Source organism: Gorilla gorilla, chromosome 2 (genome assembly GCF_029281585.2).
Source record: "Gorilla gorilla gorilla isolate KB3781 chromosome 2, NHGRI_mGorGor1-v2.1_pri, whole genome shotgun sequence".
Classification (NCBI taxonomy): Eukaryota; Metazoa; Chordata; class Mammalia; order Primates; family Hominidae; genus Gorilla; species Gorilla gorilla.
This window is the reverse complement of record NC_086017.1, coordinates 78,521,070-78,536,975: the sequence shown is the minus strand read 5'-3', so window position 1 is coordinate 78,536,975 and position 15,906 is coordinate 78,521,070. Positions and strand designations below refer to the sequence as shown.

Below are 15,906 nucleotides of genomic sequence, written 5' to 3'. Positions count from 1 at the left end.
GTAGATGTCTATTAGGTCCGCTTGGTGCAGAGCTGAGTTCAATTCCTGGGTATCCTTGTTGACTTTCTGTCTCGTTGATCTGTCTAATGTTGACAGTGGGGTGTTAAAGTCTCCCATTATTAATGTGTGGGAGTCTAAGTCTCTTTGTAGGTCACTCAGGACTTGCTTTATGAATCTGGGTGCTCCTGTATTGGGTGCATATATATTTAGGATAGTTAGCTCCGCTTGTTGAATTGATCCCTTTACCATTATGTAATGGCCTTCTTTGTCTCTTTTGATCTTTGTTGGTTTAAAGTCTGTTTTATCAGAGACTAGGATTGCAACCCCTGCCTTTTTTTGTTTTCCATTTGCTTGGTAGATCTTCCTCCATCCTTTTATTTTGAGCCTATGTGTGTCTCTGCACGTGAGATGGGTTTCCTGAATACAGCACACTGATGGGTCTTGACTCTTTATCCAACTTGCCAGTCTGTGTCTTTTAATTGGAGAATTTAGTCCATTTACATTTAAAGTCAATATTGTTATGTGTGAATTTGATCCTGTCATTATGATGTTAGCTGGTGATTTTGCTCATTGCTCAATAGACACAATAAAAAATGATAAAGGGGATATCACCACCGATCCCACAGAAATACAAACTACCATCAGAGAATACTACAAACACCTCTACGCAAATAAACTAGAAAATCTAGAAGAAATGGATACATTCCTCGACACATACACTCTCCCAAGACTAAACCAGGAAGAAGTTGAATCTCTGAATAGACCAATAACAGGAGCTGAAATTGTGGCAATAATCAATAGGTTACCAACCAAAAAGAGTCCAGGACCAGATGGATTCACAGCTGAATTCTACCAGAGGTACAAGGAGGAACTGGTACCATTCCTTCTGAAACTATTCCAATCAATAGAAAAAGAGGGAATCCTCCCTAACTCATTTTATGAGGCCAGCATCATTCTGATACCAAAGCCGGGCAGAGACACAACCAAAAAAGAGAATTTTAGACCAATATCCTTGATGAACATTGATGCAAAAATCCTCAATAAAATACTGGCAAACCGAATCCAGCAGCACATCAAAAAGCTTATCCACCATGATCAAGTGGGCTTCATCCCTGGGATGCAAGGCTGGTTCAATATATGCAAATCAATAAATGTAATCCAGCATATAAACAGAGCCAAAGACAAAAACCACATGATTATCTCAATAGATGCAGAAAAAGCCTTTGACAAAATTCAACAACCCTTCATGCTAAAAACTCTCAATAAATTAGGTATTGATGGGACATATCTCAAAATAATAAGAGCTATCTATGACAAACCCACAGCCAATATCATACTGAATGGGCAAAAACTGGAAGTATTCCCTTTGAAAACTGGCACAAGACAGGGATGCCCTCTCTCACCGCTCCTATTCAACAGTGTTGGAAGTTCTGGCCAGGGCAATCAGGCAGGAGAAGGAAATAAAGGGTATTCAATTAGGAAAAGAGGAAGTCAAATTGTCCCTGTTTGCAGACGACATGATTGTTTATCTAGAAAACCCCATTGTCTCAGCCCAAAATCTCCTTAAGCTGATAAGCAACTTCAGCAAAGTCTCAGGATACAAAATCAATGTACAAAAATCACAAGCATTCTTATACACCAACAACAGACAAACAGAGAGCCAAATCATGAGTGAACTCCCATTCACAATTGCTTCAAAGAGAATAAAATACCTAGGAATCCAACTTACAAGGGATGTGAAGGACCTCTTCAAGGAGAACTACAAACCACTGCTCAAGGAAATAAAAGAGGATACAAACAAATGGAAGAACATTCCATGCTCATGGGTAGGAAGAATCAATATCGTGAAAATGGCCATACTGCCCAAGGTCATTTACAGATTCAATGCCATCCCCATCAAGCTACCAATGACTTTCTTCACAGAATTGGAAAAAACTACTTTAAAGTTCATATGGAACCAAAAAAGAGCCCGCATCGCCAAGTCAATCCTAAGCCAAAAGAACAAAGCTGGAGGCATCACACTACCTGACTTCAAACTATACTACAAGGCTACAGTAACCAAAACAGCATGGTACTGGTACCAAAACAGAGATATAGATCAATGGAACAGAACAGAGCCCTCAGAAATAACGCCGCATACCTACAACTATCTGATCTTTGACAAACCTGAGAAAAACAAGCAATGGGGAAAGGATTCCCTATTTAATAAATGGTGCTGGGAAAACTGGCTAGCCATATGTAGAAAGCTGAAACTGGATCCCTTCCTTACACCTTATACAAAAATCAATTCAAGATGGATTAAAGATTTAAACGTTAGACCTAAAACCATAAAAACCCTAGAAGAAAACCTAGGCATTACCATTCAGGACATAGACGTGGGCAAGGACTTCATGTCCAAAACACCAAAAGCAATGGCAACAAAAGACAAAATTGACAAATGGGATGTAATTAAACTAAAGAGCTTCTGCACAGCAAAAGAAACTACCATCAGAGTGAACAGGCAACCTACAACGTGGGAGAAAATTTTCGCAACCTACTCATCTGACAAAGGGCTAATATCCAGAATCTACAATGAACTCAAACAAATTTACAAGAAAAAAACAAACAACCCCATCAAAAAGTGGGCGAAGGGTATGAACAGACACTTCTCAAAAGAAGACATTTATGCAGCCAAAAAACACATGAAAAAATGCTCATCATCACTGGCCATCAGAGAAATGCAAATCAAAACCACTATGAGATATCATCTCACACCAGTTAGAATGGCAATCATTAAAAAGTCAGGAAACAACAGGTGCTGGAGAGGATGTGGAGAAATAGGAACACTTTTACACTGTTGGTGGGACTGTAAACTAGTTCAACCATTGTGGAAGTCAGTGTGGCGATTCCTCAGGGATCTAGAACTAGAAATACCATTTGACCCAGCAATCCCATTACTGGGTATATACCCAAAGGACTATAAATCATGCTGCTATAAAGACACATGCACACGTATGTTTATTGCGGCATTATTCACAATAGCAAAGACTTGGAACCAACCCAAATGTCCAACAATGATAGACTGGATTAGGAAAATGTGGCACATATACACCATGGAATACTATGCAGCCATAAAAAATGATGAGTTCATGTCCTTTGTAGGGACATGGATGAAATTGGAAACCATCATTCTCAGTAAACTATCGCAAGAACAAAAAACCAAACACCGCATATTCTCACTCATAGGTGGGAATTGAACAATGAGATCACATGGACACAGGAAGGGGAATATCACACTCTGGGGACTGTTGTGGGGTGGGGGGAGGGGGGAGGTATAGCATTGGGAGATATACCTAATGCTAGATGACGAGTTAGTGGGTGCAGCGCACCAGCATGGCACATGTATACATATGTAACTAACCTGCACAATGTGCACATGTACCCTAAAACTTAAAGTATAATAAAAAAAAAAAAAAGAAAAAAAAAAACCCATCAGATTTCATGAGAATCATTCAATACCACAAGAACAGTATGGGAGAAACTGCCCCCGTGATCCAGTTATCTAATACCCGGCCCTGCCCTTGACATACGGGGATTATTACAATTCGAGGTGAGATTTGGTGGGGACACAGCCAAATCATATCAGGTGATGATGTGATTAATATTTCCCTAAATGAAATGGATGCATTTTTCATTTTACTTTCTTCATAAGAAAGTTTCTTTCCTTGAATTTCCTTGTTTTCTCCTTTCTGTGAGCTGGAATACAGATAGGATAGCAACCCAGCTTTGATCTTACAGATGATGACAATACCTTAGGGGATAGTGAACACAAGATGGGAGGAAACTGGGCCCCTGAAAGACTGTATGGAGCAGAGCTTTCCTGGCATCCTGAACGTCACATCGATAAACTATTTTATGGGAAAGAATCTTATTTAAATCAGTAAATTTTCAGAGTGTTATTTGCTGCAGCATCTTAGCCCTGGCAATAAATAATATAAATAACATATATTGGTTATCTAAAATTACCCCCCCCCCCAAACTTAGTGGCTTACAGCAATTAACATTTACTATCTCTTTTTCTGGTCAGGAATTGGGAGCAAGTTAGCTGAGTGGATCTTGATTGAGGTCTCTCATAATGCCGTAGATAAGATGTTGGTTGGGGCTGCAGTGGTCTGAAATCTTATTGGAGCTGGAAGATGAATTTCCAAAATGACTCCCTTACATAGTCATTGATGGGAGGCCCCAGTTCCTTGCCTTTCCATGGAGCTACTTAAGTGTCCTTAAAACATGGCAGTTGATCTTGTGAGTGATCTGAGGAAGAGGAAGGAGGAAGCCACAGTGCCTTTTATGACTTCACCTTGGTAATCACACTGTCATTCCTGTAGTATTCTATTGGTGTGCTGAGCAGCCCTATTCATGTGGGAGGGGGGACTACATAGAGGCATGAATACCAGGAAGAAGTCAGCCAGATGGCTGGGGGCCATCTTGGAAGACTGCCACAACATGGTATAAAACTAGCTCCAAGGCGAACTCTTAGCTATGTCGGGAATGGCAGGCACAGGATGCTTTAGATTGTTAAGGTTTTATGGATATGTATACATACTTATGCACACATACACATGTATATGCCGAGAATCTTTCTAAAAGGACACCTAACAAACTGATAGCAGGGAGGGTGAGTTACGGTACTAGGGTGTGAAGAGTAATGCCTTTTATGATATATTCTTTTGTATAGTTTGACATGTATATTTGTTTTTAGCTAATGTTTAGTCAAAACATGATTTTTTTTCCTTTCCAACTTTTATTTGAGGTTCAAGGGGTGACATATGCAGATTTGTTACATGGGTAAGTTGCATGTCACTGGGGTTTTGTGTACAGATAACTCTGCCACCCAGGCAGTCATCAGTACCTGGATGGCAAAGGTAGTTTTCCAGTCCTCACTCTACTTTCACCCTCCACCCTCAAATAGGCCCCTGTGCCTACTGATCCCTTTTTTGTGTTCAGGTATACTCAAAAAACATTACTTTTGTTAAAAAGCCAAACAAAATTAAAAACTAAAACCAAAACAAAATGACAAAAGAAACCCAAACAATTGTTACACAAACTTGAGTCCAACATACAACCAATCCAAAAAAAGCAAGCTTGTATCAGAATTTGATACTGCTTTTGCTTCTTAGACTAATTACTGATTATGAGTTAAACAGTGTTTTTTTTTCCTTTGTAGAAAGAAATTTTCCAAAACAACAGTTTTTGTGAATAGTTAATATCTTTTCTGAGATGCACAAAAATTTGGAGGTTTAAGTGGGAAGTTCAGGAAAGTACACAGTGTCATCAATAGCAAATGTATTCAGCAGGCAGAAATAACAAAGAAACGTAATGAACTCCATTTTTCTCTTTTAGAAGAACTACTTCTTTTATGTAACCAAAGGCATTTAAAATGCTAATTGATATGGCTTGTGTCTTGAAACAAAGCAGTCAATGACTACAGAATTGCAAAGTTGTTTGCAAACAAAGAACAAATCCTGTTCTCTGAAATGTTTTACTGAATATCTAGACTGTGTTCTTCAAAAGGAAATGGGAGAATTTTTATATTAGCTAGAACAATTATTTAGCAGAAATAATAACATTTCTTTGTTTAGGACCCAAAGATTGGAGCAGTGAATGGGGTTTATGTAGATAATTATCAAAAAAATGGGAAGTGGCAAACTTTTTCTCCATTTTTGACCATTCACAGCTGGTCAGCCACATCAGTGCATCTCAGATGATGCATGGTGACCAAAGTTACAAAACTTTCCAATCTGTGGTATGACCAATATGCAGCTCATGCCACATGTGACTCATCGGATGAGTTAGACAACATCCAAAGCAGTCCTTTCCCTTTTAAACAAGGTAAGTCAATGGAATACATGCTTGGATATTATGGCAATTTCAAATTGCAATGGAAGGTTCTGAAAACTTTATTTCCATTTTTATACTTATCCCATCCCAGACCCATTCAGACAGTTCACAAAAGGCATTAGTCACCAAGTCGGACAAGTAATACTACAGTAGATTATAGTTAATGGGGAGGAAGTGATTTGGGACAAATAAAGTATGATTGGAAGTATTTGTTTTGTTTCTTTTTGTTTGTTTGTTTGTTTTTGAGATGAAGTCTTGCTCTGTTGCCCAGGCTGGAGTGCAGTGATGTGATCCTAGCTAACTGCAACCTCTGCCTCCCAGGTTCAAGTCATTCTCTTGCCTCAGCCTCCCCAGTAGCTGGAACTGTAGGCACCTGCCACAATGCCTGGCTAATTTTTGTACTTTTAGTGTGAGACGGGGTTTCACCATGTTGGCCAGGCTGGTCTCAAACTCCTGACCTCAAGTGATCTGCCTGCCTCAGCTTCCCAAAGTTCTGGGATTACAGGTATGAGCCACCACACTTGGCCCAGTGTTTGTTTCATATGCACTTATGTCCCCAAAAAAGATATATTCAAATCCTAATCCTTGGTACCTGTGCATACGACTGTATTAGTCCATTCTCACTTTGCTATAAATACCTGAGACTGGGTAATTTATAAAGAAAAAAGGTTTGCTTGGCTCACAGTTCCACAGGTAGTACAGGAAGCATGGCAGCATTTGCTCAGCTTCTGGAGAGTCTGCAGGAAACATACAATCATGGCAGAAGGTGAAGGAGGAGCCAGCACTTCATATGGCCAGAGCAGGAGGAAGAGAGAGAGGGGGGGTAGGTGCTACACACTTTTAAACAACCAGATCTTGTGCTAACTCACTCACTATACAGTATCAAGGGAGGATGGTGCTAAACCATTCATGAGAACTCTGCCCCCACGATTCAATCACCTCCCACCAGGCCCACCTCCAACACTGGGGATCACAAGTAAACATGAGATTTGGGTGGGGACACAGATCCAAACTGTATCAACAACCTTATTTGGAAATACAGTCTTTGCAGATGTAAGCAGGTTGAAATGAGATCATACTGGATTAGGGCAGGTCCTAAATCCAACAACTGGTATCTCTATAAGGTGAGAAAGAGTTGAAGACCAAAGGAGACATGGAGAAGAAGGCCATTTGAAGATGGAGGCAGAGACTGGAGTGATGCAAATTTGCAGCTGCAAATCAAAGGAACACCAAAGATTGCTGGCAACTACAACAGGGTAGGAAGAGGCAAGAAGGATCCTCCACGTCTAGAGCCTTCAGAAAGAGATAGCCCTGCCATTACCTGTTTTTTAAAAGATGAGGTCTTTCTCTGTTGCCCAGACTGGAGGGCAGTGGCATGATTACAGCTCATTGCAGCCTTGTCCTCCTGGTCTCAGATGATCTTCCTGCCTCCCCTGAGTAGCTGGGACCACAGGCAGATGCCACCACATCTGGCTAATTTTTGTATTTTTTGTAGCGATAGGATTTCTGTATGTACCCTAGGCTAGTCTTGAACTCCTCAGCTCAAGTGATCTGCATGCCTTGGCTTCCCAAAGTGCTGGGATGACAGATGTGAGCCACTGCACCTGGCCAACACCTTGATTTTAAACTTCCAGCTTCCAGAACTATGAGAGGTTAGATCTTCATTGTTTTGACAGTTTGTGGTACTTTTTTAAAAATAGCAGCCCTAGGAAACTATACCAGCAGTGGTGTATTAGTCCATTTTCACACAACTATAAATAAATGCCTGAGACTGGGTAATTAATAAAGAAAGGAGATTTAGTTGACTCACAGTTCCATATGGCTAGGGAGGCCTCAGGAAACTTCCACTCATGGCAGAAGGGGAAGCAGGCACGTCTTACATGGTGGCAGGTAAGAGAGAGTGGAGTGTGAAGAAGGAACTATGAAACACTTACAAAACCATCAGATTTTGTGAGAACTCACTATCACGAACAGCATGGGGGAAACCACCCCCATGATCCAGTCACCTCCCACCACGCCTCTCCCTTGACATGTGGAGATTATGGGGATTACAATTCAAGATGAGATTTGGGTGGGGACAACAGAGCCAAACCATATCAAGTAGATTCTGTGGAACAACTATATTAAGAATTAATATGTACTAGGTAATAAATGGTTTTTATGGCCCAGTAAGTTTAACATGAGTAAAGTTAAGTATTTTATCTCTATAAAAATTTCTTAGGGCTTTTGACCTAAAATTAGCAGCTACAACTGACTAAACACTTCCCTTCTTTCCAGAAAGTATGTTGAAGACATTAGGCACATTAATGCAGTTGATTGATTATCACCACAACTCTATGAAGCTGGAGAATATTACTCTCCCCATTTTAGAGATAACAAAACTGAGGCACAGAATGGTTAAATACTTGCACAATGGGCAGAGCATAGTGGAGCCAAGATTCAAAGCCAGACAGTTGAGTCCAGAGCCTGGGCTGTCCTGCCATGTAAGGAGCCCTGGGGATCTCTAAGGTTTCCCATCATGATGGTGAATCTATTTTTCGTGTGTGCAGAGAATTCTTGGGATGAATATTCAATGGAAGATGACTGCTGACCTGTCACTGGACACACATTCTACTGCTTAGAGTAGTATTTCAGGATTCAAGCAGTTTAGGATCCCTGAAAACAATAACTGAAACAATTATCAGTGTCCTCCAGTGATGGCAAACGTATTCAAAGAGCTGAACAAATTATTTTTCTAACTAAACCGTCTTACTTGGAATCACATTTTTTTTTTCCTGCAGGACTCGGGATTTGAACAGGAAGGCACACATTGGTTAGTCACAAATACAGCCTGACAAAAGCAGAATAAAAAAAAAAAAACCCACCCCAGCAAGTGGAAAAAGGAGCTAAATCAATGGGCTGTGAGAATTGAAGGAAAGCTGATTCGGGTGTGAAGAAATGGTGTGGTTGTGAGGCATGCCACATTGCTGAGAGGATGAGCTTGCTTTAAAAAATGAACAACCCAGAAGAAATCAGGGAGACCTAGACACAGAACCAGTGGGATGCAACTATTGGCAAAGGGAAGGAAAGTGGGAAATGGCCAATCACAAGCATTTAAAAATCCACACATTCAGAGAATGGAGTGGATGGATGACTGCAGAGGAATAAATGATGGTGCTTCTGGTGTTAGAAGGTCAAGATCTGTTTTCCCACTCTCAGAAGATGACTCACTTCTTATTTCATTGAAAATAGTGGAGCCGTCAGAAAACAGTTCCCTCCTATTTTCACCACCAAATCAACCACCCACCTGCATCTGTGCCCATTGATATTCCTTCCCATCTGGCACATGGAATAAATGGCCCCTTTTCATATGTGCCCCCGACCTATGCCCTGGAGGGTGTTCCCTCTCACCCTCCCTAGGACTTTCCTTCTGTAATCTTCCACTTTTCTTTTTGTGTCATTGTTTTTTCACTCTTTACAGGATCATCCAATCAGTTTATAATCATGCTAAAATTATTTCCCTCTCTGAAATGTTTTCCCCCAAAGCTAAAATCTTCAAGCTACAACCCTATATTTCCCACGCCCCTCCTTTAGAGCAAAACTGAAGAATTCCTCATATTCCCTTTTTCCACTTCTTTACTTCCTGTCTATCTGGAAAGCACTCTAATCAGGCTTTCATCTGGACCATTCCACCGAGTCATTCTCTGTGTCTTTGTCATCATTAGAATGACTTTGGGTCACCTGACACTTCTCTAGAACATATGATTTCTAGAGCATCGTATCTTAGTTTAACATGCAGTCCTTTGGGAATCCAGGTATTTTGCTTGTTTTGGATATTTTATCCTACAAGCTACAAGTATTTATCATGTAACATTAGGACATTTCCCCCCCCCCACCCAAATCTGCAATGATTACATTTATGATTTCTCCAATGCCACTGCCTACTTTATTTTATTTCAAAGAGATATTTAAAAGACCCATTTATAACACTGAACTTTTGTAATTGTGAGGATCATCTCTCCAGAAATAAATACTTAATCTGTATATAAAGAAAAGCAAAAAATAAATGTAAGAAATCAATTATGTTTAGGAGCCTCTCTCCACAAGTATCTTAAACTAGAATTGACTGAGCATCTTTCAGGTGAGGTTTTCCCTAAATTACATTTGGTTTTTCAAAGTAAAGTAATTGAAAAAACTTTGTAAAGACTTGCATGTAAGATGATTCCCTATTCTCTGAATGGTGAGCTTTGGAGAAAACAACTTACCTCATATTCAGGCATGTATGTTGTTTAAGGCTACATAAAAACCAGATGGATTGGTCTGTCACAGTGGTTGAAGTAAACCTTACCCTGTATACTGACAACAATTTCTCATAGGCCCAAACAACTAAACCACTTTTCTGCAAAGCAACACATCTTGATAAAATCCTGCATTCCCTGTCTCATCTCTTTCATTTCCTATATAAAGCACCTCTTGAACACACAAGTGCCCCACAGAAAAAGTGTCAGACCTTTAATTCCAGGTACTAACTTTAGTATTCCATAACTCGTGGGCTCATGAAACCCATTTCATATTTATAACCTGTTTTTAGAAAATTTGGCCTGTCCCCTCTTTCTGAGGTTGGTTTCCTCATCCAGGACATTCAGGTTGTTGTCTCAAATCAGAAATAATAATGAGAGTGCCTGGGGGTACGTTTCCTTTAGCACAGGTCTCTGAAGCCCACACATAGTATGTTCTCATTCCATTGGAATTTGTGGATATTTCTGCCATCTCATTCTGCTACCTCACAATTTTTCAAGAGTTCAGAAATGGATGAATATAGATTTGAGAAGTGAACATGTAGAGTAGACAGGTTCCTGATTAGTAATTTTCATTTTAAAGAAGTTCAACAGATGAAAACCTTTTAGGTGATTTATAAATCTTTCTGTCAATAGAGATAAGATTTTAAAAAAATGTTTAATTCCTGCTTTTTTTCCGACATCGCTTTGCCTTCCATTACTAAAAACATAAAAAGTACTGCCACAAAGAAGAATAAGTAATATGGTCTACCTATATTCCATAATTTATAGAGTTGGCCCAAGGTCATGTAAACCACCATGTGGCATGACTTCGGTTCACCAATACATAGCCTTCTTTCTATGTAACTGGCCTCCTACTTAAATTCTCCCCATAACATCTTTTGGCTTAAAACGTTTAAAACCACAGCCGTTATTGCAAAACAACAATAGCAACACAAAGAATATCAGCTATTATTTATTGGATATATACTACCTTTTAGGATATATCTAAGTGATCTACCCAAATTATCTCCTTGCAAGTTAGACACTATAATTAACTCAATTTTTTAGATAAGAAAACTGAGGCTTAAAGAAGCTAAGAACCTCCTAGACAAAGCTATTTAAGTGAAGGGCTTGATGAAAATCCATGCTCTTCCCCTCTTTGTATATCACCCCATTCTCAGAGCTAAAATGCACCCAGTAGATTCTCTCATCCAACTGCCTCATTTTCAGAATACACAATGGATGCCAAGAGAGGTAGAGTGACTCATTGGAGGTTACACAATAGCTGACTCAAGATCATAGCCTGGATCCTTTTCATTTAAGTCTGATGGCCCAGGTGCAATATGATACTGCATCCAACATGATTAGGATTCTGGAAGACAAGGGACTCATACTGACTTTCCCTGCCCTCAACCCCCAAGGTGAATAGAGGCCTTTTATTGCATCATTAAAATATTGCAAATAGGTCTTAGGAATTATCTAGTATCTTGTTTCTGTAGCTGGACGACTCTTAGATCTTATTCACCAGACTGCAAAACTGTTCTGTTTTTGGTGACATAGATACCATCCCCAAATTTTCTGATAGCCTTGTTTTTAACTGTTGTGATTTGTTCAATCAAAGCAATTGAATTTGAAACAAGTTAAACGTTTACTTCAAGGGTTAACTTACCTAGCCGGGCGTGGTGGCTCATGCCTGCAATCCCAGCACTTTGGGAGGCCAAGGTGGGCGGATCACGAGGTCAGGAGATCCAGACCATCCTGGTTAACACGGTGAAACCTCGTCTCTACTAAAAATACAAAAAATTGGCCAGGCGTGGTGGTGGGCGCCTGTAGTCCCAGCTACCCGGGAGCCTGAGGCAGGAGAATGGCACGAACCCTGGAGGTGGAGCTTGCAGTGAGCCGAGATTCCACCACTGCACTCCAGCCTGGGTGACAGAGCAAGATTCCATCTCAAAAAAAAAAAAAAAAGGATTAACTCATCTTTCTGGGCTTGAGATACTGAACAAGCAACACTTGGCCTCATCCAGACCCTGCAGATGTGTTTTTCACCCAAGAAATTTTGGATTTCAACAAGAGACCCATTCTCCTGGATAACAACATTGATGGGGGAGTGAGTGAGTATACACAGACATTTTTTAATGTATGTCCAGTATAAGACCCTTGATCATGTTTTGTACCTGACTACAAATAGTGCAAATGGTAGCCAGTTCCTTTCTATTTCCCCACTATTTGCCAACCTGGAGCTGCTTCTTTTGCTTTCTGAGGAGACTGAGTTCTACACTGATGTGACTGAAGTTCCTCTGCAGGGTTTCTCTGAAGCTCTTCATAGTTAACTGTGCATCTCTTCAGAGTGATGTCCATGTTTTCTGGAATGTCGGCATTCAGATTGCTGAGAATGGCCTTCATTCTTGTAATAGATGCAGCAAAGAGACACACTGGCTTTTGACTCAAAGGAAACTGACTTGAAATTGTAGTAGGGTTATGTACAGGCACACACTTAGGAGAGAGAGTAGTGAATTCTTAGTTCCAGTTACTTTTCAGCTTCTTTTAGTTCATTCCCATCATGCTAAGCTGGCAACCTTCAGCCCATACAAAGTGCTCCCATTGATTTAGTGTCTAACCACGTGGTTGTTTGGATAAGACTCAGGAGGAAATCCCTTTTGTTCATGTAATCTTCCTGAACTTTGCTCTAACTTCGTTCATCACATTATATGGAAAGTGAGACCAATAGACTAAGATATATTTAGAGATATTTTGTATGTTGCATTTTCATGTTATTCAAAGATAAATAGAACGTTTTCTCTTTTCAAGCTTCACTTCTCTATCCAATATCTATCATACATGTATCTATCCATCCATCTATCCATCTATCTAATCTCTAATTAAATTTTTATTTCTATAGCAATCAGATGAAAAGACATACACCAAACCAAACATGTTAAAATAACTGTTTATCTCAAACAGCTAACAGCTGACTTTCTATACACTCTGATTCCAACTATGCTTTTGTTAGGGTTTTGTGAAAACATTTCGCTGAGCCTGATGTAGAATTTTAGAACCACTTCTGAGGTTGACTGCCAAACCTACAAATTAATAAAATTAACAGGGACATTGACTTCATGCAGTGGTGGCACAAAAGAGGCAATTGCACAAAGTATGCCAGAGATTTTGATCAACAAATTTCTTCTAACAGATTGCCTGGCTGGAGTTTCAATCCTTATTTGCCATGGTACTAAAGCATACTATTTTTCATGGATGAAAACAAATGATTGTGTTGAAGAATAATTTGCCACCTCTTCTAGTGGTGTTTGACGGAACTATTCAAAGCCATGTGATCAATGAATTATTTATAAACTATAGTACTAATGCCTCGTAGCAGTGTTATTGTTAAGGGTATGTCAAGCTTCCCAATAGATCCTGGCCTTTTTTATTCCTTCCTGAGCATGGATCATTTGCCCATTTTAAACTGTAAAAAGTAGAAACTTGGTAGAGAGAATGACATTTTATAACAAAAATCACCAATGGCCCAGTAGACAGCAAAGAAAATTGCCCTTTCCCCAGTTACATTTAATCTCCAGGGACAAAAATTTGGAGGTAAGGGAATTGGAATAAGCATACATTCTCTGAACATAAAGCCAAGATGGCTTAGTATCAGTAAGAATGATACAATATGTTTTTATGTAAGATTTAAGGTAAGATTAACATATGAATAAAGTTCTGGGCAAGCTAATGGTTTTATCAGGTCATTTTCACACTATCTTTTTTACATTTATGGGGGTCTTTGTCCTGTCAGAGTCAGACCTACCCCGCAAGTCCTCTCAAGACAGCATTTCCTAACATCCCTCTATCTGAACAGACTAAACCATCCAGCTTAAGGATGGGGAATGTGTGGTGCTCATGGCCGTAACAGACATCACTAATGAACTGCAGCACTATTACAGCACTCTGCTGCTGAACCTTCTTGGCCAAACCATACTTAAGTTTTGTTAGTTATTTATGCACTGGTATTCCTGGAGAATGCATTTTACTACCCTCATTTTATAGGAAGGGCAAACAAGTTTTCAAAAGTTACATAGCCAGGACTGGAAGCAGTGTCTAAATTCCACTTTAAAACAGTATAACAACTGTTCCAGGCATTGTGGGGATAATGGTAGAAAAACAAAATACTACCTAGCCGTCAATTAACTCACAAGGCCACCACTAAATATATATATATATATATATAAAATTATATTTTATATATAAATTATATATAATTATATTATACATAATATTATATTACATATAATATAGCTATATGATATATATAATATGATATAATATATAATTTATTACATAAGGTTATTCAGGACTAAATAGGATTTGGACAGAGAATCTGTGCCTTGGGAATTTGATTTTTTGAAAAAGTAGCCACTGTACATGAGAATGAATTGGATTTCCCTCACTGCTCTCTAAATCACATTAAGCCTACCATAACCTAAGCCATGAAACATCTCCTACCTGGAATATTACAACAGCATTCTAACTCAGGGGTCTATAACCTGGGTCCATGCATAAAATTCAGGGGGTCCTTTGAACTTGGCTGAAAAAAGCACTTCATTTTCACTAGCTTTTAACTAAAATTGAGCATTTTCTCCAATTATGCCTATCTGTAGCAAACCACAGTGCTATAAGTAGAATCTGTGACTTGTTACCAATAAAAATCATAAAAAAAATTATACATTACAGATATTGAAAGTATCTTGAAAAATATTTGTGCTCATCATGTTTTGGAAATTACGGTGGATTTACCACTAGATTCTGTTATTTAATAAATTCATGAAGAGACATGTATTTTCCTAAATGGCAGTTTTCTTTTAACATTTTGCTAACTGCATTTTGTATAATTGTTTCCTTCACAATCCTGTGTATTTTTTTTACACTTGAAAACATTTTCCTGAGGAGGGGGTCAGATGCCAAAGGAACACAAGAAGTTCAAACTCTTGTTCTTACTTTTTTCCTTGCTTTCACCTGTACTCTCCATAGTGTGTCCTCTGTGCAACATCTCAGTAATTCTTGACAAAGATGAGTTTTATCATGTCTCTCTCCTGCTTTTGTCCTCCGATGGTTTCTAATGAAATCTAGAGTCCTTGCCATAAGGACCTATGCAACCTGTCCCCACCTTCCCCATGTTCTCAGATGTCATCTGCTATATCTCCCCCTCACTAATCACTTCATGTGGGACCTCCAAGCTGAACTCTTTGCTCTTGCCTTGCACTTCCTCTTCCCTCTGGCTGAAAACCTTGTTCCTGATTATCCTCATGGCTCTCTCCTGACTTCCTTCAGGTCTCTGCTCAAGTGTCAATTTATCAAAAGGACCTTCTCTACTGTCTTAGTCCATTTAGTGTTGCTGTAAAGGAATACCTAAGGCTGGGTAATTTACAAAGAAAAGAGGTTTATTTGAGTCATGGTTCTGCAGGCTGTACAAGAAGCATGGCACTAGCATCAGCTCCTGGTGGGAGTTTCAGAGAAAGGGGAGCCAGCGTGTGCAGAGATCACAGGGTGAGAGAGGAGGCAAGAGAGCAAGCAGGGAGACTCCAGGCTCTTTTTAACCCTTTTCCTGTTTAGAAAAATAAAATGTGCAGCCCACTGCCAGCACACATTTAATTTTACATAAACACACTCTTTGTGGCTGAAGTAAATCTGACTGATTTTCAATGTGAAAATAAAATATAGAAACTGTTCTTGTAGTTATGTATAATAACTAATATCACGATCATCTGAATGATCA

General features: G+C 39.4%; 1 long non-coding RNA gene and 1 pseudogene across 1 annotated transcript; one reads left to right on the top strand and one right to left on the bottom strand.

The window, feature by feature from the left end:
- Positions 1 to 4,419: 4,419 nt before the first annotated feature.
- LOC129532312 (uncharacterized) lies at positions 4,420 to 8,683 on the top strand. Its single transcript, XR_008677995.1, has 3 exons — positions 4,420 to 4,485; positions 7,002 to 7,133; positions 8,658 to 8,683. It is a non-coding gene; the product is annotated as an uncharacterized lncRNA (long non-coding RNA).
- A 2,970-nt stretch (positions 8,684 to 11,653) lies between these two features.
- Positions 11,654 to 12,542, bottom strand: LOC109026108 (large ribosomal subunit protein uL6-like; annotated as a pseudogene).
- Between the last annotated feature and the right edge of the window lie 3,364 nt (positions 12,543 to 15,906).